The sequence below is a fragment of the Podarcis raffonei genome, chromosome 3 (genome assembly GCF_027172205.1).
Source record: "Podarcis raffonei isolate rPodRaf1 chromosome 3, rPodRaf1.pri, whole genome shotgun sequence".
In the NCBI taxonomy this organism is placed as follows: domain Eukaryota; kingdom Metazoa; phylum Chordata; class Lepidosauria; order Squamata; family Lacertidae; genus Podarcis; species Podarcis raffonei.
Window position 1 is genome coordinate 36,108,773 of NC_070604.1, and position 27,450 is coordinate 36,136,222.

At 40.0% G+C, this 27,450-nt stretch overlaps 1 protein-coding gene across 2 annotated transcripts in view; it reads right to left on the minus strand.

Moving 5' to 3' along the window:
* The window catches only part of KHDRBS2 (KH RNA binding domain containing, signal transduction associated 2), a 350,797-nt gene that overhangs the window by 182,131 nt on the left and 141,216 nt on the right, over positions 1-27,450 (minus strand). The window lies entirely within an intron of this gene.

Genomic DNA, 27,450 nt, shown 5'->3' on the forward strand with positions numbered 1-27,450 from the left:
CATTTACAGAGAACACGACAAAAGGGCATAATCTAGGCAGGCTTTCAACAAAATGAGGCCCTCCGAGAAACAAAAATACCTGGTATAAATTACTTGATCTGAAAATCACTTTTGAGTGTGTGAGTGGTAAAAAAAGAAGAAGAAAACCTGGCATAATTAACATCTACAAAGAAAGACTTGCTAAATACTTTACAGGAATGTGTTAAAAATTTAATGATGAATGCAATTAAAAGACAGAGTCTTTGCAGATTAGGTTTTCCGGAGCATCTTATACTAAGGACACAATTAAATATGTACTAAAATATGGAGAATCCAGAAAGTCAAAGAAAAAAAGGCATCTAAACATCCTGCATGAAGAAAAATCAGACTTTTGTAGTGTTTGGGGTGGACCAAAGCATACAGTTTTAGGGTGTACAAGGATGAGTCTGCTTAGGTAAGCTACAGTAGGAAACTTGCCCCAAGATGTTTCTTCTCAACCTGGTCCTTACTGTCCACTAGTGGGCGTTTCAGGATTCTAGGTGGGTGGTAGGGGGTTCTACGGCGCAAGTTGAATCCTCCTTCCATTGAGCACTGGTGGGCGGTAAGGAAATTTTACCATCAAGAAAGATGCATTAGTGGGCGGTAGGTATAAAAAGGTTGACTACCCCTGATCTAAAGTTTATGCATAGGAAAAAAAATTGGTGTGCAGCTCACTTTTCTGCACTTAGCTTTTCCTATGGCAGTTGTCAAGCCTCTCTATTTGGGTGGAATGATTTGAACAGTGTTTTTCCTTTCCTTATAAACAGATGACTAGCACTCTGCTATCAATAACAGTTTTCAACAGAGAAAATTCCTACACATGAAATCTTGCACGTGGCCTACTACACATGGATCTTGGTCTGTTATAGAGACAACATGCAATTCCTGCAAGGTTGTTTCAGTTTTAGTCAGATATCGTGCAGTTTTAGCAATGATCTATGCTCTGTATCTAAAACCAAGCTTTGAAAAAAGGAAGACCAGGCATTTTTTCACTACAACGTTACAGTTTTATTGGCTATCTCCAGCAACTGCTCTAGAGAAAGTGGTTTAAAATTATACACTAAAAAATTCTGAATAATTCACAACGAATTGTTCTTTCTATAAAGCAGAGAGTGATGCGCCTTCTTTACATATCATGGGAACACTTCATAATGATTCCCTGTTATATGAATGCAGTTGAGAACCTCAGGTTTTGAGCAACTCAGGTATTGATCTCTTCAAATGGACTTTGCCCTGAAACATTTTTAGTAACAGATAAATGATGGCAAAGCCCAGCACCTATTGACTGACATTCATGTCATGTGGCTTCCCCTCTCCCTCACAACAGAGGTTTTCCAGGGGGAAGGGTACTAGGGCATAGCTGTCAACTTTCAGTTTTGAAAATAAAGGAAAAGCAGCCGAGAAAATAAGGGATCAGCAGCCTCACCTGTCCCGGGGACAGTCTACGGGTTATCTAACAATCCGGGATAGCAGCGGGAAGCAGTGGGAAACGAAATGGCGCTGGAATAAGGGAATTTCCCGCAAAAAAAGGGAAGGTTGACAGCTATGTACTAGGGTATGTCCTTTTATTTCTTTAACCTTTCATCAATTAAAAATCTAAAGTATCAATCCAGTACTGGGGTTCAACGTATCCCAAGACAGCCATACAAATGAAATACCTAGTAGAAGTTAATGGGCACAACACCATTTGCAATTTAAAAGTAATAATCATGCCTTCACTGAGTATTTCTCTAAACCAGTAAAACAATGCAGGTCAACTGTGGAAAAGGAAGCTACAAAAATGATATGTGGAATGCTGCGGCCCAGGTATCCTGTAAACCCAACGCCTATTCACCTATTACCTTAATGCTGTAGAGATGTTTTTCCTATTATATCGTCAATATGTTGTAGAAATCAGTAATTTTTTCCCCTGTTAGATGCTAACCTCCACATAACATTTTGTTTCCTGGTTGGCGAGCGTATTCCCCACCCCCCACTTTATCTCTGCTGCCGCCATATAGATCAAAGCTGTTATGTTTTCTTATACCAGTTAAACTTTCAATAGTGTGGTTTGTTCATGGCTGCAGCTCATGGTTAGTGAGGAAGGAGCTTGGATGACATGCTAAGTCAAACCATGGCTTAGCTCAGCATGGTGTGGGAGTAAAAATGACTGGGAAAGACCAAAGTGGCTGCGAGCTCTGCTTCAGGGGGGAGCCCACATGTCCTCGTGGTCCCAGTAAGAAGAAGAGAAGAAGAAGAAGAGTTTGGATTTGATATTCCGCCTTTCACTCCCCTTCAGGAGTCTCAAAGTGGCTAACATTCTCCTTTCCCTTCCTCCCCCACAACAAACACTCTGTGAGGTGAGTGGGGCTGAGAGACTTCAAAGAAGTGTGACTGGCCCAAGGTCACCCAGCAGCTGCATGTGGAGGAGCGGAGACGCAAACCCGGTTCCCCAGATTACGAGACTACCGCTCTTAACCACTACACCACACTGAGTTTGGGTTACGATGTTGTGCAAATGCAGCCAATGTCTAAACCTACATTATGCCTGTGTTAGTACCAGAATATGCCTTTTGGGGAACAAGGAATTAGTCAAACTCTAGTTTGAAAACAATGAGTTATCATAAATCCACTGGTAAATTTTTAACCAAGTCTTTAACCAGTTAAAGATGCCTCATTAAAAAGTTGATTTATTTGAACGGGTCTCCTTTGAGTATGACTAACATTGGATATCACCATATTTATTTTATTTAAAATATTTATTATGTGCTTTTCAAAACAATAGCATCCCAGAGTGAGTCATATAAACTGTTGAAATTTAACATGTACGATAAAACAACAGGTATATTTCACATCAATCTCAACAACAAGAAGAATACATCAGCGATAGCAAAACAGGCACTAACATATAGCAAATAGCTGATGTAGTGTATCTCAGATAGCTGCAGAATATAGCAAAAACATCACCGAGATAAACTGTCAAAATTCTGAGCATTTTGCAATAAACTGCATTAAAGTAAAAAGAACAACTGGAGCGGTATTAGTACAGCATGACCAAAATGTTCACATTGCACATGCATTTAAGTGCCATAATGTATTCATAAAAATGTCTTTACACAATTCCAAAATGTATTCCTTCTTAATAATGCCTTTGTGATTCTTGAAATGTATTGGTAACAGCTGCAATATAGATGGGATTCATCTGATGCCAAAGAAACTTCAAGGCAACACTTCATCACTTGAGTCATTGCAATTGCTCATTCTGTTCATGGATGAGACAATGCATTGCCAGGCCGGGGTGGGGGGTTGCAGAAAATGTCCAAAAGGTTGATGTTTCTAGTTATAAACTCAGGAATAACAACTATTGCTGTGTACAGAGGAGAGTGAGAGAGAGAAAACATTGCCCAGAGCTATGCTTATTGCTTCTCGTCTTTTGTGTCAGTTGTTCTTCTGCTAGCCTTCATATGTGACTGAGCTTTCCGAATGCTAATGTTATGGTGTGTGTCTGATGAACCACGTAAAAATTGCGAGTCCTTCAGTCAAGGATCTAGGAACAGTGTAAGAAACTAGATGCTACTATTTAACTCATCTGTGGGGAACTTCTGCTTCTCTCCCCCCTACCACAGATGTTGCTGAACTACAACTCCCATCAGCCCCAGCAAGTATTGTCAATGGCTAGGGATTATGGGAGCTGTAGTTCAGCAACATCTGGAGGTCCAAATGGCCAAAGGTTTAACTCTTTGTTACTTCAGAAGAGGCATATTGTTGTATTGTTTGACCACTAGCAGAAAAGTCCTATTTATTCTGTGATATTCTCACACAGAAATCGATAGCTTCAGTTATATACTTCTTAAGTAGCTCCTTTCAGAATAATGAAATGAATCTCAGAGACTTGGATATTGTGTGTGTGTGTGTGTGTGTGTGTGTGTGTGTGTGTAATTTTAGAGAGCCCTTTTTCATTTTTATCTTCAGACCCAGTGGGAGCTTTCCTGCTTGCAGCGGGGTAGAATTTTGATATAAACAGTGGGGGAGGGAATGGGTTAAAGCCCCCGCCCCACATACTATGGTCCCACTCTAAGTTACCCATAGTTATTTCATGATTATACCCATGGTTATTTCATAGAAATATCAGTCACACAAGGTTAAACACCATGGCAAATGTCACATCTAGCTTGGCTCTTTGAGGCTCCAGATTCGAAGCACAGACTACTCTAGCAGTCAGGGCTTTGTATAAAAAAAGATTGATAAAACTACTTAACCACTATATATATATTCGGTATCACAAAATATTCTCAGATTCCATCTTTTAGACAAACGCTAGTGGCAGGCTGCAAACCATAAAACATTAACAGACACTTGTGGTGACAAAATATTTTGAATTCATATTTTGAAGCATGAAACAATATTAGTAAAAATGCCTAAGACTTGTCAAAGAAAAATCTACCTCTTGTTGGGGAAATGCCTTTGCTGTAATCTAAAACATGCATATGCTGTGCTATCTGGGTAATGTACAGAAGAGGAAAAAAAATTGAATACCAATATGTTACATGACTAGTGTTTCCCTCCTAATCATATTGGCTTTTACCTGCAGTGTCACAAAACACCAGCATCATAAGCACTTAGGCACTCGCATAGCAAGCCATAAGATGAGGCTGAAATTGCTTTTCAAATACTTTTCAACTTCCAGCCACAATTACTTTTAAATGAAGTGATGGTCCCATCACTGCAAATCAAATCAAACAAAATTTTGTTTATCTTCGCACTAGTGCTTTGGAGAACCTTTACTTCTCTTTTCACCTTACTTTAACTTAAATTAAATGAATATAAACTGACTTTTCACAATGTTTAAAATACAATTTATCTTTAAAAACAAAATAGCAACTCATATCTTCATAATTAATAGTTGTTTTAATATTTTCAGCTACCCCAGACTGAATTTCATTTGGATTACTTTCACTAAATATGGTCAGCATTAAAAAGAAAAATGCTTATATAATATAACATTATTAATATTTGTGCATCTGTTTCTCATGCTTCCTTGTAAAGAAATGAATAGTCTATAGACTGAAAAAGAAACTTTGTCTCCATTATATATCTCTTAATTGGTTTCTATCTTTTTTTCTTAAGTAGTTATGTAGATATTCAGACTACAAATTAATGGTAAAATATCTGTCTGTGGCTTTGGAAACTATGCTATTTCCCTTTTTAGAGGCAATTAGTAAAAATAAATAAATCTTCAAAGCAAAGGTTGCATATCATCTTGCTTTTAAAAAAAGAAAATCTAGATCCTACAACTAAAGCAGAAAATATCTGCACTACAAATGAATGAACATGGAAAATTCCAACTGCATTAGTCTTCCTAATACATTTATACTAATACCCAATTCATCATAAATTCCATTGTGCAATTACTTTATCAGAATAGTGCAAATTACTGCATATGAAAAATTGAAGTTCCCATCCTGTTCAGATAAAATTATACAGTCTTTATAAATAACTGTATAAATTTTAAAGGTGCTATTTCCACATGTCCTTTGAGGCTAACTTTAAATAGCATAATAAATTCTAGTTCCTTGCTTAAGTCTCCCCAAACATTCAGTGCAACACTATTTCTTCTACTTTTCTCTGTGGAGCTGGAGGCATCTCTTCCACAGTGCTCTCTATGGCAACTAAACATGAGAGGAGTATCACAGAAAGAGAGAATGGCAGATGATGAGAACTATTTTCCAATGGCCACGTCCTTAGAGGGCTGTGGTCTTCATTAGAGAGAGAAAATGTATCCCAAGATACTTTGTGAAAGTGCCAGGACTCAGTGGTAGAACACACACTGAAGGTTTGATCCCTGGGATCTCCTAGTACGGCTGTAGAAGACTCCTCTCTGAAACCATGGAGAGATGCTGCCAGTCAGTGCAGGGGCAAACGAAGGCTAACCGGCACCTAGGGCGGGACAAACCACTGGCTGCGCACGCGTTGCACCACTACGTACGATGCATGCATGGCGTCACTACGTAGGGCGCATGTGCGGTGTTGCTATGTACAGTGTATGCATTGTATGTAACGGTTTGCCACCGGCGCTGCCTGAGCACCGTATGGACGGTGGTGGAATCCTCCACATGCAGCTGCGGCGGCACGATGGCTGGTCACGCCGCAACGCCCAGGGTTGGCGGGGCAAGCACCCCTCCAGCTCAGGGCTCACTGCCCCCCGCCCCCCCCCCCTTGCGACACCACTGAGTCAGTGTAGACAGTACTGAGCTACCAAGGATCTGACTATACTGAAGCAGCTTCCTATGTTAGTGGATCCCTAGGTAAAGTCTCAGGCCTGGGAAACAAGTGACGCCTTTATTCTGACCTAAATAAAAATGCCAACTCCTAGTGTAAGCTTTATTTTGGTATTCCACCCTCCCAAAGTAGGACATTGCTATGCTACCACTTTCAGGATTTTTCTTTTTCTTGATCCAAGGTGGCTGTCTGAGAGACCATAACAGCCTCCAATAGTCCAACTCCTGCTCTCACAGTGGCCAACCACATGCCTATGAGAAACCCACAATCAGGACCCAAAAGTCTGTGTGCATGTGTATGTAAGTCATTATGGGTATAGAGATCAGACACACTTACATTTTATGAAGCTGGTGAAAATGGGACAGAGATGAGAGGAATCTAATTAATTTATGTTCTAAGTAGGTATCACAGCTTTCCAGTGCCATGTAGAAATGATTCAGCTTTATAATACTGGGCACTCTGCAACACAGTTCCAGTTCCAAGGTATTTTAGGGTCCTGGGCTGCCAGGAGGGGCCCTCCTTAAGTAGCCCCAACTCACCCTCATTGCTGTTGACTCTGCCAGTTTCCTTGCTCCTGTCCCTCTGGGCCCAGACGAAGAAGTCAACGTTAGTGGAAGCTGCTGGTCATTCTCTTTGCTCCTGTAACTGCTTGCTTGGGTGGGTGGGTGAGCAGGCAGCCACAGCAAAGTAGTCACAGGTCAGAAAGCTCTGGGGGTTATCAACCCTGATGTTATATTATCCCAGTGGCAAGGGTGATGTGTGCCCCATATCAAAAAGAAGACAAACTGGGAACTAACCCGTCTATCTCACAACCTACACAAGGTTCACAAATGTTTTTTGGAGCATATTCTTTCTGCACCCAGGGCCAGTTCTAGAGAGCATTAAGAGTAAACATTTGCCCAGACCTCAAAACTGGCAAAGGAACCACCACCCCGACATTGCTGCTATTCTTTTTTTGCATAAAGAACTCAAGAAGGTCAAGATAAAGCATTCTAGGTCCTGCCTCTTCCAGGTTAAGGAGGCCCACTGTGGATGCCATGTCCAATAGCCCTCACATCCTCAGCCAGCTCTGTCTCCATTCTTTTCCAGCCATGCTTTAAAGGTATGGGGGATGGGCGGAGCAAAGAGTACTCTGCACAATGATGCCACATTGGCAATGCTATTCTTCTAAGTTAAGACTGTCATGCTGTCAGGCTGCTGCCAGCGACTCCCAGCTGGTTGCCCAGGAACGTACAAAGACAAGGAAATGTTTCTTACCGTCCACTTTTTATTCAGTATTTACAGAGAGGTTATAGAACCCAGCCTCTTGGACAATGGTGTTGTCCCAAGTGAATCTCCAAACCCCATCTCTCCCACTTCCTCATCCGTCATTCTCATCGCCTCTCCTATGGGTGCTGCTACATGACCTCTATCTTTGAGCTCTTTGCTCTCTTACTTTCAAGGCTTGGCAGGTTCTGGGAGTGGAGGGGCGTCTGGAATGCTTTCTAAAGACACTGTGTCCATCAGCTGTCACCCCCTGGTGCTTCCTCCTCCTCCCCCATTATTTTCTAACTTTCCTCCTCATTGCCTCTGAGTTGTGACCTCCCTCAAGCCCCTGTTGCAAATCTAAACTGTCTTCCTCTTCCTCCTCCCTGGAAGGGTCAAGCTGGGGAGGCAGTCTTCACCATTCCTCCTCCTCTCCCCAGTCCCTGACACATGTGCAGGAAACTATTGAATATATCATGCACTCTTCATGGGGAACTTGCATAGAGAACATACCAATGAGGCCCCAGAGAGCTGCCACAAGTTAGAGCTAGCAATACTGGACTAAATGGGCAGATAGTGTGACCTGCTGGAAGGCAGCTGCCTCTGAACAGTTAGTTCTGCTGCAATAGCCCAAAGAGAAATGAAAATGTTCTGAGCTTAAAAGGCAAATATATGACCTTTGCCTTTTGTATCATGTAATCTAGAATCTCCTTTGCACTATATAGATGGAGGGAGTAAAATACCACGAAGACACATATAAGATGTCTCTTTGTGTTTTTAAAGGCTGGAAGTGTCATGATTAATATAGGGGTTTTTTTTTTCCTTCCTAAAGGTGAGTCCACCAATACTGAAAGTTAGCCTTTTGAAAATAATGTAATTTTTTTTTAAAAAAGGAGCACTATTCAAGCATTCACAATTGTCCAGTCTATCAATTGATGAGAAGGTCATGACCATTTAAATACATAAAGGTTAAAAGAAAGGGGGGGGAGGAGAGAAACCTTTAAACAGCTAATATTGCCTGTTAGCAATTTGATCAGAGGAAGCACTTGAAAAGAACAAACCAATAAGCTGCAGCAGGAAGGGAGAAGGAACTACACTGCCCACTTTTAGACCACTCTGTGTTACAGGAATAAAAGTCGAGAAAGTGCTGTGTGTAGATTATCAAGATTAAATTCCCTTTCACAGTAACAGCGGTTCTTGCTGGATGAAGGAAAATTATTTCCATAATTATTACAAAATAAAAACCTTTTGGCCCCAATCCAGAGTTCCCCAGGTACAACAACAGGTTGCTAATGCTACCTCCAAAAGAAGAAGAAGAAAGGCAAAACCTCAAAAAAAATTGCCAGCAGAGCAACCTCTATGAAGAGTAATAGTCTTAATGGGGGGGGGGGTGCCCCTAAGCATGTTTTAGTTGATAATATTCCTCAAGGGCAGAAGATTAAGATTATTCTATCAAGGCAACATCTCTCCTTTAAGACAGTGCTTTGTGTTGTTGTTTAGTTGTGTCCAACTCTTCGTGACCCCGTGGGCCAGAGCACGCCAGGCACTCCTGTCTTCCACTGCCTCCCGCAGTTTGGTCAAACTCCTTCATGGATCACTGCCTTGTCGTGGCAAAGGGGCTTGAATAACTCAGAGAAGCTATGAGCTATGCTGTGCAGGGCCACCCAAGACGGACAGGTCATAGTAGAGAGTTTTGACTAATTGTGATCCACCTGGAGCAGGAACCGGCAAGCCACTCTAGTATCCCTGCCAAGAAAACTCCATGGACAAAAACAACAGTGCCTTGAGAGAGGAACCTTAATCTTTTTTTTTTAAAGATATTTATTAGAGTTTTCAAAGTTAATACAATAAAAAGAGTCAAAAAAAAGAAAAAAGAGATAGAATAACAGAAAATAGAAAAATACCAAAAAAGTTTAAAAACACATAAAGTTCACAATACTTATTTTTCAATCATATTTCCCTGACCTCCTCATACCTCCCCTTTTTGTATTCCAATTCAAATTGTTAGTTCAGCAAATCCTTATCCGTAATTTTTAACCTATTTCTATACCTTTTTTTTTCATATCGCTCAAAACATTACAGCTAGAAACCACTTAATTTCTATCCGACATCATTCAACATTCATTAATTTTACAATATTTCTGTAAATAGTCCTTAAATTTCTTCCAATCTTCTTCCGCCGACTCTTCTCCCTGGTCACGGATTCTGCCAGTCATTTCTGCCAATCCCATGCAATCAATCATCTTCATCTGCCATTCTTCCAGAGTGGGTAAATCTTGCGTCTTCCAATACTTTGCAATAAGTATTCTTGCTGCTATCGTAGCATACATAAAGAAAGTTCTATCCTTCTTTGACACCAATTGGCTGACCATGCCCAGGAGAAAGGCCTCTGGTTTCTTCAGGAAGGTATATTTAAATACCTTTTTCAATTCATTATAGATCATTTCCCAGAAAGCCTTAATCTTAGGGCACGTCCACCAAAGGTGAAAGAATGTACCTTCATTTTCTTTGCATTTCCAACATTTATTATCGGGCAAATGATAAATTTTTGCAAGCTTGACTGGGGTCATGTACCACCTGTATATCATTTTCATAATATTTTTTCTTAAGGCATTACATGCCGTAAATTTCATACCTGTGGTCCACAACTGTTCCCAGTCAGCAAACATAATGTTATGTCCAACATCTTGTGCCCATTTAATCATAGCAGATTTGACCGTCTCATCCTGAGTGTTCCATTTCAACAGCAAGTTATACATCTTTGACAAAATCTTAGTTTTGGATTCTAACAGTTCTGTTTCCAATTTAGATTTTTCCACCTGGAAGCCGACTTTCTTATCCAAATTGTAAGCCTCCATTATCTGATAATAATGAAGCCAATCTCGCACTTTATCTTTTAATTTCTCAAAACTCTGCAGTTTCAGTCTATCTCCTTCTTGTTCCAAAATTTCCCAATATTTCGGCCATTTGGCCTCCATATTGAGCTTTTTCTGAGCTTTTGCTTCCATTGGTGACAACCACCTTGGGGTTTTATTCTCCAATAAATCCTTATATCTAATCCAAACATTAAACAATGCTTTCCTGACTATATGGTTTTTAAATGCTTTATGTACTTTAACCTTGTCATACCACAAATATGCATGCCACCCAAAAACGTTGTTAAAACCTTCTAAATCCAAAATGTCTGTGTTCTCAAGAAGCAGCCAGTCTTTCAACCAGCAGAATGCTGCTGATTCATAATAAAGTTTAAAGTCTGGCAGGGCAAATCCACCCCTTTCCTTTGCATCAGTTAATATCTTAAATTTTATTCTGGGCTTCTTGCCCTGCCAGACAAATCTAGAAATATCTTTCTGCCACTTCTTGAAACAGTCCATCTTGTCCACGATTTGCAATGTTTGAAACAAAAACAACATTCTAGGCAATGCATTCATCTTTATGACTGCAATTCTACCCAGCAAGGAAAGCTTCAAATTTGACCAAATTTCTAAATCTTTTTTCACTTCCGTCCAACATTTTTCATAGTTATCTTTAAACAAATTCCCATTTTTAGCTGTCATATTAATCCCCAGGTATTTCACTTTCTTAACCACAGTCAAACCTGTTTCATTCTGAAACTTCTCTCTTTCAGTCAGTGTTAAATTTTTCTCTAAAACCTTAGTTTTTGACTTATTCAATTTAAATCCTGCCACCTGACCAAACTCTTGAATTAGTTCTAAAACTCTTTTAGTACTAGATTCTGGCTCCCGTAGCGTCAGAACTAGGTCATCTGCAAATGCTCTCAGTTTATACTGTTTAGCTCCGACCTGTATACCTTTAACCAACCGGTCCCTTCTAATCATATTCAGCAGGACCTCCAGGACCGATATAAAAAGCAATGGGGAAATTGGGCACCCCTGTCATGTTCCTTTTTCTATCTTAAATTGTTCCGTAACCACATTATTTACAATTAATTTAGCCTTTTGTTCAGAATATATTGCACCTATACCTGTTTGAAAACCTTGGCCTACCCCCATACCCTGTAAGTTCTTTTTCATAAAACTCCAAGAAATATTGTCAAAAGCTTTCTCCGCATCCACAAATATCAAAACTGCTTTAGTGTTTATATTCACTTCTAGCTTTTCCAAAATGTCAATTATATTCCTCAGGTTATCAGATAGATGTCTTCCCGGTAGAAAGCCCGCTTGGTCCTTATGAATCTCTTCAATCAATACTTTTTTCAGTCTCTTAGCCAAAATATCAGCAAAAATTTTGTAATCCACATTTAATAAGGATATGGGACGGTAGTTCTTAAGTTGAGTCTTTTCAGTCTCCGTTTTCGGTATAAGTGTAATATAAGCCTCTTTCCATGATTCTGGTGCCCTTTTCCCTTCCAAGATTTCATTGCAGACTTCCTTCAAAGGTTGTAATAACCACTCTTTCAAAGATCTGTAATATCTGGAAGTCAGCCAGAGAGAGAGAGGAACCTTAATCTTGTGCCCCTAATGAAAGTTGCAACCAACAAAAATGCACTCGGCATTTTTGATCCAGTAAAGTCCCTTCATTCAGTATGGCACCCATGTTCGTTTGCCCAAAGAGTGCTAGTGTCAGTAGTGTCTGAGCCTTTCCACAACGTTTCTGTCACAAGCGACATTAGTGTGTCGGGCTGCTCAGTGTTTCCTCCCTTCCATGTAGAGCAAGATGGGAGCAATAATGAGTGAAGTGGGCTTGTAACTTATACTGTTCAAAGAATTCATCTTTTTGATGTTTTGCATCCTTTTGGTCTTTTGTTGCTGTTCCTTTTTTGTCCTTCCAAAATTAGTTCCAAACCCTGCTGGGTTGGGAAGAAAAGGGAGAGATTCCAGGCAGTTTCTTCCCCCTGGCAATGCTAATAATCTGTTGAGAACAAGGGAACCACACTATGCATTTGTGATTCTGTCTCTTCCCTATCACTGCTCTCCCCACACACTTTATAAACAGGTGATTTGGCAATCATCCATCTGAAGCACATGCACAGAGTTCAGGAATCATGGACACCCATTCACATACCAACCATGCTTCAATACTGGTCTCCTATGGAGGGCTTCTCAATGCCCAAGGCATGCTGAATCGAGACCTGAAAGTGATGCCTTTACAACTGAAATTGGTAGTAGGCATGTTTCATGAAAAGTTTCATACCCATCTATCCTTGAAATGCACCCCCTCCAGTTTTAGTAATTGTGCAGGATGGGGAAAATGGAGCAAAAGTATTTGCCCACTCAGAAAGGTGGCGCCATAACATCTGGTTATACAGATTGTGTAGACAGTGATACATACCCACTTCTCTTAATGGCACCAAAGCAGTTGCTGAAGAGGCCAGTGAACAGGAATGAACAAAAGGTTTTCAGGAATGTTTGCTGTCTCCTGAAAATGCCCAAACCAATGTTCAGCCATGAAAACTGTTGTTGCTACAACTTTATTGAGTCTGATCGTATGGCTAAGACTGCTTAATGGAGAAGATGTTTCATGACTGGCTTAATAGCCAGTGACCAGAGGTGGCTTCCATTGCCAGTTGCTTGAGAGCTTGACCTTTAAGAGGAAGTACTCCATTTGAATTGAGTGAGGCAAGGGTGATTCCAGACAAGCCCAGCTGCTATACAGAGGTTGCAAGTGTTGCAACCTTATTACTATTTATAGCTCTAATATCACTGATGTGGAAAAAGGAGTAAGAGATTATCTAACAGACCAAATTAATTTGAAATGTGGCCTGTGAATGTTATTAAATCCAAGACAGCTTTTTTGCAAGAAATTGACTGTTTAACATTTTTTGATATAAAAAGACTGAAACTTGAAATAAAAACCACTTGTCAGCTACTTATGAATCATTTAGTGATACCCAGCTTCTATTAAGTGAAAATTAATGTTATGCCTCATATTAGTTCCCCCTTTGTGAAGAGAAGTCTCCTTTGTATGGTTAGTTACACCGACATAGATTGCCAAAATAGAGCCCTAGGCAAACAGCTTGATGAGAAATTAGTGCACATGTGTAACAAATTAAGATGCAGTTTATCCTAGAATGTTTAATAGCAGTCTGTTTGAAATCAAAGCATGCCTCCTGCAAATGTCCAGTTCTTGTTTTGGGGCTATGGGTGGGAGTTGTTGTCATTTAATAGCTGTCCTGATTATATTTTATTTTGATATGCTGTAGCCTTCCTTGGGACTGTTGGATGAAGGGGATGTAAGAAATACAGGAAGTAAATAAACAGACAGACAGTAGTGATGTAACTGATGTTCCGTATATGGATCTGTCCGGCTCATGTTATTCAACCACCTTATGAATCAAGTGCTGTTTCCTCAGACTTCTGCAGCTTGGGATGTTAAATGAGATTCTATGCATGGGCAGGCAGTGTTCAAAAGACACTCCCCGCCCGCCACAAGCTACTTTGCAGGCACTTGCAAAGTGTGTTATTTTTAATGCCAAGTCCTTACTTCTGAGGAATCTTTCATTAATTTCTGTGAAACTATTTGAGGTCCGCCCCCTATGAACAATATACTATGCGGCACACATATCATAACCTGGTGGAGTTGCACAAGCCATGCATTGGACCCCAGACAAAACTATAATTCTGAGGGGCAAATGTGATAATATGCACCTGTGTACATGCATCAAAATTACAAAGTTGAATAAAAGTCTCAGAAAACAGATAGACTTTTTTCAGAATCCTTGCTGAGAAAATTCAAAAATACTAAGCTGATTCTGATTTGAGCCTTGGGCATTTTGCTACATGCACACAAAGAGATGGAAAGGAGCCCTAGAAATTCTTCAAATCATTGTGGAATTCAAATACAATAACCATGTTCTTCACTTTCCCTGAACTGCAAAAGTTGGGATGAATTCTGCATAGAGACATTTTAGTACAGGACCTCACCTCTACTTTGTTTCTAAGCTTCAGCTGCACTCTACATCATTGCTGGCTAGTTACATTGGCTATGGCTGATGTCAAAAGGCCAGTTTTAGCCAAGACTGAAGGCAGACATCTTGATTCCTTACTACTTTTTATTTCTTTCCCCCTGAAATACATGTTAGAAATCAGAACCGAATGTCTGCAGGGGTCTACAAATGAATATCCCTGACATGTTGAAACGGGGGGTGGGGCCATGTCCATCAATGCCCAGATCTCCCTTCATGTGGCAGATATCTGTGTGCTTATACCAATACATGTCTATGGCCCCTTAAACCTGCTTTGGCCACCCCACAAATCAGTATTGGGGGTAAAGAGAGGTTGCACAGCCCCACAGTGCCATTATACATGCTTTGAATGTGTGGCTGGGATTGCCTGAACCCCTACCCTACAGTACTGTGTAAACCGTCACATGTGGATTAGAGCCACGTGAATGAGATAGATTTGTCAGGTTTCTGTTATGCCTGACAGCTAGGGACACATCTGAGCGCAATTTTCCTTGTACTCATGAGAAATAGCTAAGGTGAGAAATGGTTTGAGAGGGAACTGTCATGGCAAAGTCTTCCTCTAACAGCAGCCACAAAGAGGGTTCTCTCCCTGGGAGTCAGATTGTGGGTGGAGCCTTGCTTGTTATTTTGCTACTACAGTGGTACCTCGGGTTACAGACACTTCAGGTTACAGACGCTTCAGGTTACAGATTCTGCTAACCCAGAAATAGTACCTTGGGTTAAGAACTTTGCTTCAGGATGAGATCAGAAATCAAGTGGCAGCAGCAGAAGGCCCCATTAGCTCAAGTGGTACCTCAGGTTAAGAACAGTTTCAGGTTAGGAATGGACCTCCAGAACGAATTAAGTTCTTAACCTGAGGTACCACTGTATTAAAATGGCTGAATGTACTGTAGTGGGGAGTTCTAGGCCTAAGATATGTCTGAATCCTAAAGCAGTTTTAAGTTCATTTTTTAGAAGCTGTGTCTATGCTTATTGAATCTCTATTAGAACTGAGTCCTAGCACTATCTTTTTACACAAATGAATCACTGTGTATGAGTTATGCAAGAAAGAGATTGGATGAATTTTGCATACCTTAATCTCTCCCATGTTCTCTGAAGCGAAATGATAACTCACAGACAAATTTCCTGAGAAAGATGCTCATGCCCAAGCATATGTACAACTAATGCTTCATATTTTTTTCCAGACAAGATGCAAGGGAAGTTAATTTTCCCCCTCCTTGTTATAAATGGCTACAAGCCGAAGTAACAGACTGTGCACATTTTCTTTGAAACTGTTATCGAGGAACCACAAATTACTGCTGATTGTACCATAACTGTGCCAAGATGAAGTTCTAACTATAAAGTGATATTGATCTTGGTTAGATATATGAAGAAGGGATGTTGCAGTACAACAGTAATCAATCAGAAAAATAATCTAGAGGCTAATCAATGTCTCCGAATAAGGGAGCATTAATCCCTGATGGAGATATTACAAATACAATCATATCTAGCTTAGTTATCTAAATTCCACTCACCATCTTCCCTTATTATGTTGATCAAGGAATTGAATTACAGAAGGCTGCAACTAGCTGTTCTTCCAAGCCTGATACCCCTTCCCCACTATTCTATTTAATTGTCTGCACTGTAATTTAATGTAATGCTGTCTCAGTAGTGGCAAGCACAAGAATTTCTTGTAACAGTAACCCATTAAGGCATATTAAAAGTATTTATCATGGTTCTCAGGAGTACAGATAAACACAGCACAGGGGGAACTGGGATTTAACATAATTGCTGCAAATATTTCAAAATGGGCTCTTCGGCATTTATCTATATGTAAAACACTGAAAACAACAATAATAAAGCAAAGCACAACAGTATCAAAATCCAGAGTTAATGGAGTTCCATGAAAACAAATAAAACATTTTAGACTATAAATCATTGCTCTACAGAAATGCAGATGGGCAAGGCCTTCAAGGAAAATGAACTATGGTTCTCAAAAGACCCATAATACACCAGCATCATAATATGTCAATTGTTTACTTTATTTCACATTTTTGTTCTTAGTGTTATCATTCCATTTTTATCTAAACTTCCTATTTTTTCAAATATATGTTGAAAGTTTCATTGTGCCATTCTTCAAAGAAAACTTGATGAAGGAAACTGGGTAACTGACTAGCCCCTTTAAGGTCTGACTTATCCCCATCCATACTTCAAGGCATTTGGTTCAATTACCTTCCATGAAAACTGTGTCCATACTATAATTGGCTGCAAAGCCTTTCTTTAGAGTTCCTACAATGACCCCATTCTCGTTACAGATAACCCTTCATCCACAACAATCTGCAGTATCTAACCAACTCTCTGGCATCTATGTTGTGACACAAATGGATCAGTTAAACAATTCTGTCTCAGATTCTGTCCAATGTAAGGAAATAAAATCTTTTTGCAAATTTAGGCAGCTTTGCATCAACTTGCAATTCACTTATTCCAGAACTTTACTTCTTTACAAAATAAAAACAGGCTGCGGGACTAAAAACAAGCACAACATACATGTAAGTAGTTCTCTTTGCTCTGAACCACTTTCTCTTCATCTCTAACATATCAAAGGAAATTTAACCTGCATCTGCAGTGGCCATACTTCTTTATTATTTAATTCTTTGCATGCTAAATCCTGGTAGTGAAAACAAATCTTGTGGCAGATCCTTAGTTTGCTTGTAAATATTACACAGTAGTAGTATGAAGAAATACAAAAGTCTGTTCTAACATCAGATTTGAAGCAGGCATTAGATGCTTTAGTTATCACCACTGTGTCTCACAAGTAATAACATGAGGCTCTCTTTCAAAGCATCTGTTCCAGGGCTGCTGCAATTATTTGCCAAGTGTTCCCTTAGAACAATGTAATATTTTTTAAAAAAGAACTCGCCCTGGAGTATGCAATTCCTCAGAGAAGGTTAAATTGCCCTCTTGGTTATTCAGTTTTGAAAATGCCACCACTAATTGCACTCAAATATTATACCACTTCATGAATCATTTCAGCAGGAAACATTTAAAGTGAAGCAGATGGCTTAATCTCTACTACAAATCCAGTATCATCCAGCCCTGCAGCCAGGCCCAGGAGTGAACAACTACACAACAGGGACTGCAGGCTCCCAGAGCTAATAGGCAAAATGGGTAGTTTGCACTTGACCTTCATTCACCCACGCAAGCGACTAGGAACATCTTTTATAACAAATTATTTCTGTAGTCAAGGGAGACCATGACTAAACACGAACCTTGCTTCAATATAACACAAACAACATGGGTACAGAAACACATGTACAAAGCCCTGTACTTTCTAATCCCCAACCAGAGACAACACATCTCGAGGAGTGAAAAAACACCTGCTCCCATAAACACCGGGAGGAATCCTTTAATTTATTTATTTAATCCATTTATCCATTTTCTTTTCACCTGCCTTATAAAAGAAGTAAAACCTGTTTTGCACTGGAAGCACAAAAGTTGGTATCCAAAAATCAACTCAGTTCAACATGCCCAAGGTTGAGGCTCTGGCATAGGGTTATCTCAGCCACCCATGCCTTTACAACAGCAAATTTCCATGCCTTTACAGCTGAAAGGGATTTCAACAAGGGTGTGATATGCAGGGATGCAGTGAGCATTCATTGTCTAAAATAAATCAACAGAGACTGTAGTCCTAATTGGTTGTTCAGAACAATGGGTAGTATCTGAGTTCTACTGCAAAAATAAAGAGCTGGCATAAGGGCAAACAGCAATGTACTGCTGAAGACCCAGGGGGTAAAAGGATCTTCAGCTGTGGGTCATTGACTCCCTCCAGCTATTTTGTGGCATGCAACCTGGTTAAATCTGCATTTTAAAATCTGCGAAGATGGCGATGTCCCCACTGATTTCAAGAAGCACACCTGGTTCTTGAGAACACGCCCCCCCCAGTATAATATCTCAAGTTTTTTTAAGTGCTCAAAGGAAATATGTGCGCGCTCTCTCTCTCTCTCTCTCTCTCTCTCTCTCTCTCTCTCTATCACACACACACACACACACACACACAGAGAGAGAGAGAGAGAGAGAGAGAGAGAGAGATAGATTATTTGTGCATCCCTGGTGATATGGCATCATAAAAGTCTGCTGTTCAAAGTGCAAAAAAAGCAAAATACATCATGTTCAAGCCTACTGGGGATGTCTAAAGTAGCTTTTTGGATCCTGGCCAAAAAGAGGTGTGATTAACTCATCCCCTTCCTTTTGGCACATCCAGATAATGTTTTATGCTATTCCTGTTCCCATTTATGTCACTTGCTCATTTACGTGTGCTTTCATAACGGTCAATGATTGTGAAGGAAAGTACACTATGGTATTTGCTCATGTTTGACTCTATTTTCTACATGGGGAAAGGCACTCCAGATAACTGTTTCCATATAATATGTTCATTTTATTTAAATCTCTGATTTTCCTTTCCCTTTACAAGCTGATATCTGCTTAGACAAGCTGATATTTTTAATTCTGCTTACTAATTTCACAAGGGTTTTAAAAGGGATGTTTATTTCAATTATGCATAAAATATAAAAACACAAGAAAAATAAAAACAAAGGGATGTTTTATTGTGGAAGCCACCCAGAGTGGCTGGAGCAACCCAGTCAGATGGGTGGGGTATAAATAAATAAATTAATAATAATAATAATAATAATAATAATAATAATTATTATTATATTTCCTTGATGCCTATATCTGCCATGTGGGAAAGCCACACAGTATGAAAGTGCTCTGGATCTTCCCCATCTTTGAAGACTTTTACATTATGCATTATACTTTCTGCAATCAACAGGGTCCTTACATTAGTATATCATAAAGATATCTGTAGATCCTGCAGCATTTTCCATGCATATAGATATCTTAGCTGCTGGCAACAGCCATGTTATAAATTCTTTGGATTGCAGTTGTTGAGTATGATTGTCCCTTATATTCAAGAATGACAGCTGCAGAGTAATTTGTATAGAGGTATTTAGAATAAGAGAAAGCTCCTGAAACACACAACATCAAAAGGTTGGTTGTTTTTTGGTTTAATGAGTGGGCACTCCCATTGCAGGTGAAAAAAATGTTCCTCCTGCCCCACAACCATGCCAACAAAATTTCTATGCCATCTTGGAACTTATATCGGGTAACACTGACATTGTTCAATGCCACCTAAGTGGAAGTTCTAGTCAACATTATATATATTCAGACACAGATTTATATGGCTTAGAAGATCACATATTGTTCTATTTACTCTCCACTATAGCAATATACTATACTATACTATACTATACTATACTATACTATAGCAATATAGTGTGGGTGGCGCTGTGGGTTAAACCACAGAGCCTGGGACTTGCCGATCAGAAGGTCGGCGGTTTGAATCCCCGCTACGGGGTGAGCTCCTGTTGTTCAGTCCCAGCTTCTGCCAACCTAGCAGTTCGAAAGCACAAAGTGCAAGTAGATAAATAGGTACCGCTCCAGCGGAAAGGTAAACGGCGTTTCCATATGCTGCTCTAGTTCACCAGAAGCGGCTTAGTCATGCTGGCCACACGACCCGGAAGCTGTATGCCGGCTCCCTAGGCCAATAAAGCGAGATGAGCGCCGCAACCCCAGAGTCGGTCATGACTGGACCTAATGGTCATAGGTCCCTTTACCTATAGCAATATATATACTTGTTTCCAAAAGTTTTCAGACCCGTCAGGAATCCAACTAATAAATCAAGAAATTCCCTGTATATAATAGAAACTACCCAATTTCCAGAAGCACGCTAGTTTAACAATAAAAGTTCAAATTTATTAAGTTCACTATTGGCCTGAGTCTTCAAATGTGATTCACCGATAAAGATTTAAATCGGAGAGCCTGTAGCTAATTAAGGTTTTGGTTGCCAGCTATGACCCTATGTTGTTCCAAAGTAATAGGGTTTTTAATACTGTATAAATTCTGCTATCTAAACCTGTCTTTCTTTTCCCATTTCAGTATCATGCTGTGTAACTCCATATCCTTAACTTTGAATGGGATCCCAGTGGAAATAAAGGGAAGCAGATAGGTGGTGTGTGGTATTGCCAATTTCCCTATGTGTTCAACATGCACAATGTAAATGGATTATGATTTTTTTTTGTAATAAGAATGTATTTAAATGATAAATTGGGAGGACCCACAATAGTGTTTGATGTAATATTTCTTGCTCTAGAGTCATCCATTTCTTGCACACTTTTGAAATAATAAAACATAGCTGCTTCAATAATAACAGAGGCCCAGCTGTGATAGGCCTCTGTCCCCCTCCATACTGTTTTCTATAGTAATTTTTCTTAGCCAATCAAGTTATTTTCCCTTGAAAAACTTATTTATTTATTAAGTTTTGCCAAGATTTAAATATATTTGGGCAGAGATACATGGAGCGCATTAGAAAAAGATACCCCCAAAAGGCAATACCACCATCTGCATGGCAGATATTCTGCGTAACACTGAGAGCTTCAGTTTGGTTTATATATATATATATATATTAATACTTTTTATTGTCATTTTCCAAAAAACCAAAATAAAACAATCTTTACATTCATTCTTAATGAGAGGTTCAGTTTGGTCCATTTGCATTTCCTTTTTAAGCTTTTTGAGCAGGGGAGAGGAATTAAGACAATATAATTTATTTAGGCTTTTATGAGCATGCACTCATGGATATTTAAATCCTTTGTTACATATAGAGATACACGCCTGATTTTGCAACTCCAGTTAGGCTTAAAGCTAAAATACATGATCATTGATATGTTTATATTACTGCATAATACAAAAACTCCTTCAAAATCAGGTAATTTCCTGTGCTGAGGCCAGTAAGGATTTGTGTGAAGCGCTCAATTAAGATGAAACTGAGTGGCACACTCAAGTTAGCCTTAGCCTCACTGAAATTGATGGCATAGAATTCGTGGTGATAGGCATGGTGATCCACCACCACCTTACACCAAGCTTGGTGTGTGCGTGTGTGTGTGTGTGTGTGTGTGTGTGTGGATTTAGAATCTGCAGCCATGACATTCTTGATGGCTGTAGCAGAAGGTGGTGCATCAGGGCAACCCAGCCTGATCCCTGAACCAACTTTTTGTGCTGAACAGCACGGGAAGCTCCCTGTGCCAGTCAGCTCTGGCTGTGAGACCACTGGATCCCTAGGCCACTCAGCCCTTCCCCACCCTTTCAATGAGCTGTTTTGGGGCCTTCTGCTGGGCTCCCATGGCAGGTGGAGACACTGTCAGTAGGCTTCTCACCCTAAGGCCCATGCAGAAGGGGGGACAGCCAGGTACACTTGCCCCAGGCCTCAGAGGGCTAAGTTAGCTGCCGGGGGGGGGGGGTTGTCTGCCAGGGACCAGCTGCTTTTTTGTTTGAGTTTTTTATAACTTTATTCCAACAAGACTCCTGCCCCGAACCTCAGTGGAGCTCTGCACATTTAGCAGCCAGTGGAACACTACCTCAACCAGCAGAGCTGAGCAGAGAGAGACAACTCTGCCCACTCAATCTAAATCCTCTCCAGTCCAGCATTAAGGGGTAGCGGTGAATTGCCCTGTAACTTAAGCATGTGTGAATAACTGCCTGGATCCAACCAAGTGTCAAATATCATGTTTTCCTATACCATATAGCAATGATACCTGTAGGAAACAAAATTAAAACTCTGCAGAGAGAGGTTACACAGGAATTGGGTTTCTATCAAACTACTACATTAAAGTTGCTCGATTGCAAGTGAATTCTTTGTTCAAAATCCACTAAAGGAAAATGCTGATAGGGTTTTAAGCGAAAGGGCTTTGAGGGGAATCTATTTCAGTACAGTACAGCCCAGGAAATGTTCAGTCCAACTAAGCCATGTTTTAGGGCTTATGGAATGTACTACTTATTATCGTGTCATGTTTTTGATGAACTCTGAGTTAAAAGTCCCTGCAAACATAAAATATATATGTGTTTTCAAAAATGTAATTGATTTTAAGTCTATATATAGTGTCATTTCCTGTGTTTTTATTGTGCAATATCTTTCAATGCGTTCAGAATACAAATGATCAGACTTGTTGGAAAGGATGTGCTGCTGTTAGCACACATTGGCACGTGTGGTGAGCGTGCCTCCATGCGACTACTTTCTGGACACAAATGCTTAAGAAAAGTGAAATTATCATTGGCCGTTCACCAGTCCTAGACTCTTCCACCTATTTTCTCAAGACTTAATGCTGACCTGCCTTTAAAACCTTTCGTAATTTTCATTGTAGCTGCAGCTAGACTGGTTCTGACACAGGGATGGAAGGATGTTTCTGTTATTAATGGGAACTGCTGGTATAAGAAAGCCACCTCAGAAAAACCTCCTATCATCTTAAGCTTTTGAAGGGGACTGCTAAACCAATGGCTTTGCTGCCACTTGGTGGACCTTTGTGACGTACATGAGCAAACAACATATGAAGCCATTTAGCCCAGTGAATTATTACTTTATTTGGCAATGCCTATGACATATGACTCTTTGACTGATTGGTCCGAACCATGCCCCCGCTTTCACTAGACTGTACTTAACAAGATTATGTCCCTCCTTTTCATTTATGCATAAGGCGTCTCCCTCTCTGCTTTGGACTTAACTTGGTTTTCTATGAACCATTTTTGTTTAGTATGTTCATTGTTATTGTATTTTTTATGTCTTAATAATAAAAGGTATTTAAAAATAAAGCCCCTGCAGACACAGAATAGATAATATGTTTTTTTCAAAATGATAAAATTTTAAGTCTTTATATGGTCTTATTTGCTGCGCTTTTATTGAGCAATATCTTTCAATAATCAAAATGAACAATTTAATGTTATTAAAACATTAGCTTTCATTATGAGACTGGAAGGTAAGTACAACTATATTTAATACAATGCTGCTAACATCTTCTGTTACATGGGGCTCAAATAGACACTACTACCCTGTTATTGGTGGCCACTGTTTTTGCCCTAGGACTACTCATGGCAAATGGAACACCTGTGATTTAGCAAGCCACCTCAAACATCCTCAGTATTACTTGAGGGAAAGCATATAATTTTTTAATCTAAATTCACAAACTACTTCACTCAAAGCTGATGGGTTTTAGTAACACAAGAGGTCATGATTAATGTGAGCACCTAGACATATTGTAAAATATATCAGACAAATGTTAGAAGAAACAAATAAGAGGTCTTGAGGTCTCAGAATGTGAGTGTGTGTGTGCTGTTAGAAAGCTAATGTAGCCATGTTGATCCATAAGGAAAAATCTCCAAAGCCTGTAGTTGGATAACACCTTTATTAAGACCCACCAGTGTCAGGAGCATCCTACACGCGAGTAGGACTCTGATAGAGACACGTGCCCGACTGGCATGTTCTCTCTCTCCTGGTCGTTCATTCGGGAGCTTCAAAAGCATTCTCCAGCCCAAACATTACAGCGACTGATACCTCTGAGAGGCATCAGCACACTTCAGGATTCTGCAGAATCCCACGGCAGTTCGCGTGACAGACTCAGCAGTACAGCATTTTGGCTAAACTACTTTATTTACAGATAATACATTCGGAGCATTCTGACTTAGCTCCTTCCTCTTTCTCATCAGACAGCAAAGAGAAAGAACAAAGGACAATAATCCTACAGTAATACAAACATCCTGTCTCCGTCACTTCCCACTATGTTAAGGTTGCCAGACGTCCCCGTTTCCCGGGGACAGTCCCCGGATTTACAAATCAGTCCCCGTACAAAATCCATTGAAGTTGAAAAGTGTTCCCGGATTCATTGAAAAAAATCTGGTAACCTTACACTATGTGGAATGAAAACATAAACCATCATGTGATAAAAAACAATCCCATGACTGCAAGCACGGGACAAGAATCCTAACATTCTCCCCTGATTTGTGTACCGAGTTGTAGTCATCAGTGTAACCGCAACAAACATACAGATGTTATACACACAGTATACCCCTGTATACTCATGATGCTTGATGAAGAGTTCTTGAGAGTTTCCCACCTTTTCTTTTTACTTTTCGGTTGGTTCTAATAAAAGTGTTACTCAAATGTGGGCTTTGGAGCTTTTTGTTGCTGTAACGCAGGGACAACCAAAGTGGGGCCTTCCAGATGTTATTGGACTCCAACTCCCAAGAACCTCAGAGACCAGGCACAAAGGTCAGGGATGAGTCTACTAAAATCTGGAGGAAACCATGTTGGCTACCCCTGCTATAAATGAATAAAATATGTTGTGCCCCTTGTGCTATTGCTTCTGATTTCCCTAAATCTGATAATTCAACACCAGGGAAACAATACTGTGGTGTGCAGGCTCTGTTGGCTGCACCATCTGTAGCATAAGCTAGGGAGGTGGTGACACAATATGGGCCTTCTTGTTGGAGATGAACCAATCACAGAACTCCTTCCTGGGGATTATCAATCTTCACAGTTGATATTTTGAAGTCCAGGCATTTGGATAATTAAAGCTGCAGGGTTTGGGGGTTGTGGTTATGTGAGCCATCGCTGCTGCTACTGGATTTTATCTGGATTATAATGACTTTGGTCTTTATGTTATGCCATCCTGTGTTCCAGATTGGAGGAAAGATGGGATATAAACACAGTAAACAAATAAGCAAACATAATGTGATATGAAACACAATGGCTACTTTTCTCGGCCTCCCTAAATGTCTCCATTCATCAATGTCCAACTAGCACAGCTATTCCTATTAGAAGATAGTGTATGTATAGTATGTTGAGAAGTATAGCTAGCAAACAAGATCAGGATAGTATAGGCGGCAGCCACCTCATTTACTTCGAGTTTATAAAAACAACTCTGTCTGCATACAAAAGTAAGTATTTAATCACACATAATTAGTAAGCGAAGATGTGTCTTAGGAGAGGTAGCCACAAATATAATTACTAGTGATTGCTACCTTGGAAAACATGTATACCACATATGCAATTTCAGTGAATTGATGCCTATATATAAGTCCACTTGTAATCAGATTTCACTTGTCTATAGGTTTTTAATTGTTCTCTTCTATCATTTTCTTCCAGACTGCTTGAAATTGTTTTATGATGTGATAAGAACACAAGGTGGGGAGTAGAAGGGGGGGGGATTGTAAGCCTGAATGTTTAAAATCTTCTCATTTTTAACACTCAAAGAAGAGACGACTTACAGGTTTGTGATGCAAGCACAGGGATGACAAGCTTTAAAGGCATCATATGAGACAGAATGGTAATCATAGTTCTTTAGTTGGAGGGCCTGTTATTTCCACCTGTCATAAGAACTCAATGGAAATTGGCTGTTATCTTATGATGGGCACAATTCCCTTCTGTACTCATCACATTAAGCAAACAGCTTATATCTGATTTTTCAAAAACAAACAAACCATACTTGGCAATTTAGGCACTAAAAGTTTTGAAATTTGGTGCTGTAGCAGGAGCGGGGGGAACCAATAGGTGAATCAATGAGAAAACAATATTTATTTCTCTCCCAAAACTCCACCCATCATCTCTTTTATTGTTTTAAAGCATGCCGATTGTGGTTGATGGTTCTTGCAGACCAAAACATCTGGAGAGTACAAGGTTGGGGGTCTTAGACAATTCTCAGATCCATGTTGTTCTGTAAGATCACAGCTTTAGAGTGATCATGCATCTTGAATTGATATAAAACTGGTGATGGGTGACTGGAGTTTTAGGATTAGGTGGAGGGTTCTCTTAATCGCAGTAGAGTTTTTGTGCAGCTCCCATTCTTTTAAATGGATCTTAGGGCCAAAGTTTATTCGAGAATTCAGTGATGGGAATTCCTATCTTCCTTCTTTCTCACAAAGTAGCAGTGTATGTTTGTGGGAGAAGTTGATCCATGTGGTCCGAGTATGTGTGCTGGATTCTACCCTTTGTACCACAATGCAACCAAAATTCAGATATTCCTCCAAAGCTGGATTCAGCCACGGACGGAAATGCCTACAGGCCCATATTCATGGAGCTCACACATAACATCTAGTTTGGTCCTAAAGATGCAGGAACTTTCCAGTGAGTTGTGCCCATAACGAAGTCTCAGGACCTTCCCAATGAGTTGTGCCCATAATGAAGTCTCAAGTAGCCTTTCTTTGCTAGGCTCTATGCTAGCACCAACATCTGCAATATACTCTAGAAATATTATCTGAGTAAATTAATCATTCCTGGAATTTTTGCACCAATGAACAAACATGTCCATTCATACTAAGAGCATCATATTTAATGTCCAGTTTATTTTAATCATATACTGTAACTTTTAAAAATATGTTGGTTTTTCTTTGCACAAACTGGCAACAAGAGATAATAATTTAGCATTAAACAGACTGATGAAAGTGGAATCTTAATGATCCCCTCTCTCTCTTAAACTCGTTGTTTCTCTTCTATTGTGTTGAGATGAATGACGGGAGTAACAGAGAGGTAGAAGCAAACCAGGATTTCTGAAAGCAGTGTCAGAAATAACTGAGTGGAACTGCTACAACATGCCAGGCCTGGGACACAACAATACAGGAGAGTGATTGGAATCACTATATGCAGGCACTGTGCCTGCTTCAAGAAATGTTGCCTTCATTTATACCTGATCAGCTTAAGGCAGAAACGGGAAACCTCTGACCCTCCAGATGTTCCATCATCCCTGACTGTAGCATTGGCAGCAGGAACACCTGGAGGGCCAGGGAAAGCGAAATAAAGGACATCTGCAACCAGCAGCCCTTTTGCTGACACCACCTTTCAGGGGAGCAGAACAAAAATCACAGCAATCACGTCAGACTGGATTAGGAAGCCAGCTGCCACAAAGACTGAAAATATCTAGCTGCTAAGCATATGCCTGGAAGCCTATCTCAGGAGTGTGTGTTTTGTGTGTGTGTGTGAATTCTCTGTGGCCATTGCTGCAGAGCTGGTCAAAGAGGAATATAGGCATGGGGATTGGGCAGTGTTTGAGAGTTATAAAAGCCCGGGAGCCAATGATACCACCTGACTAGAACAGAAGCAGGAATACCTGTTGAACTGGGGCCAGCACTCTGAAGGACATTTGCTT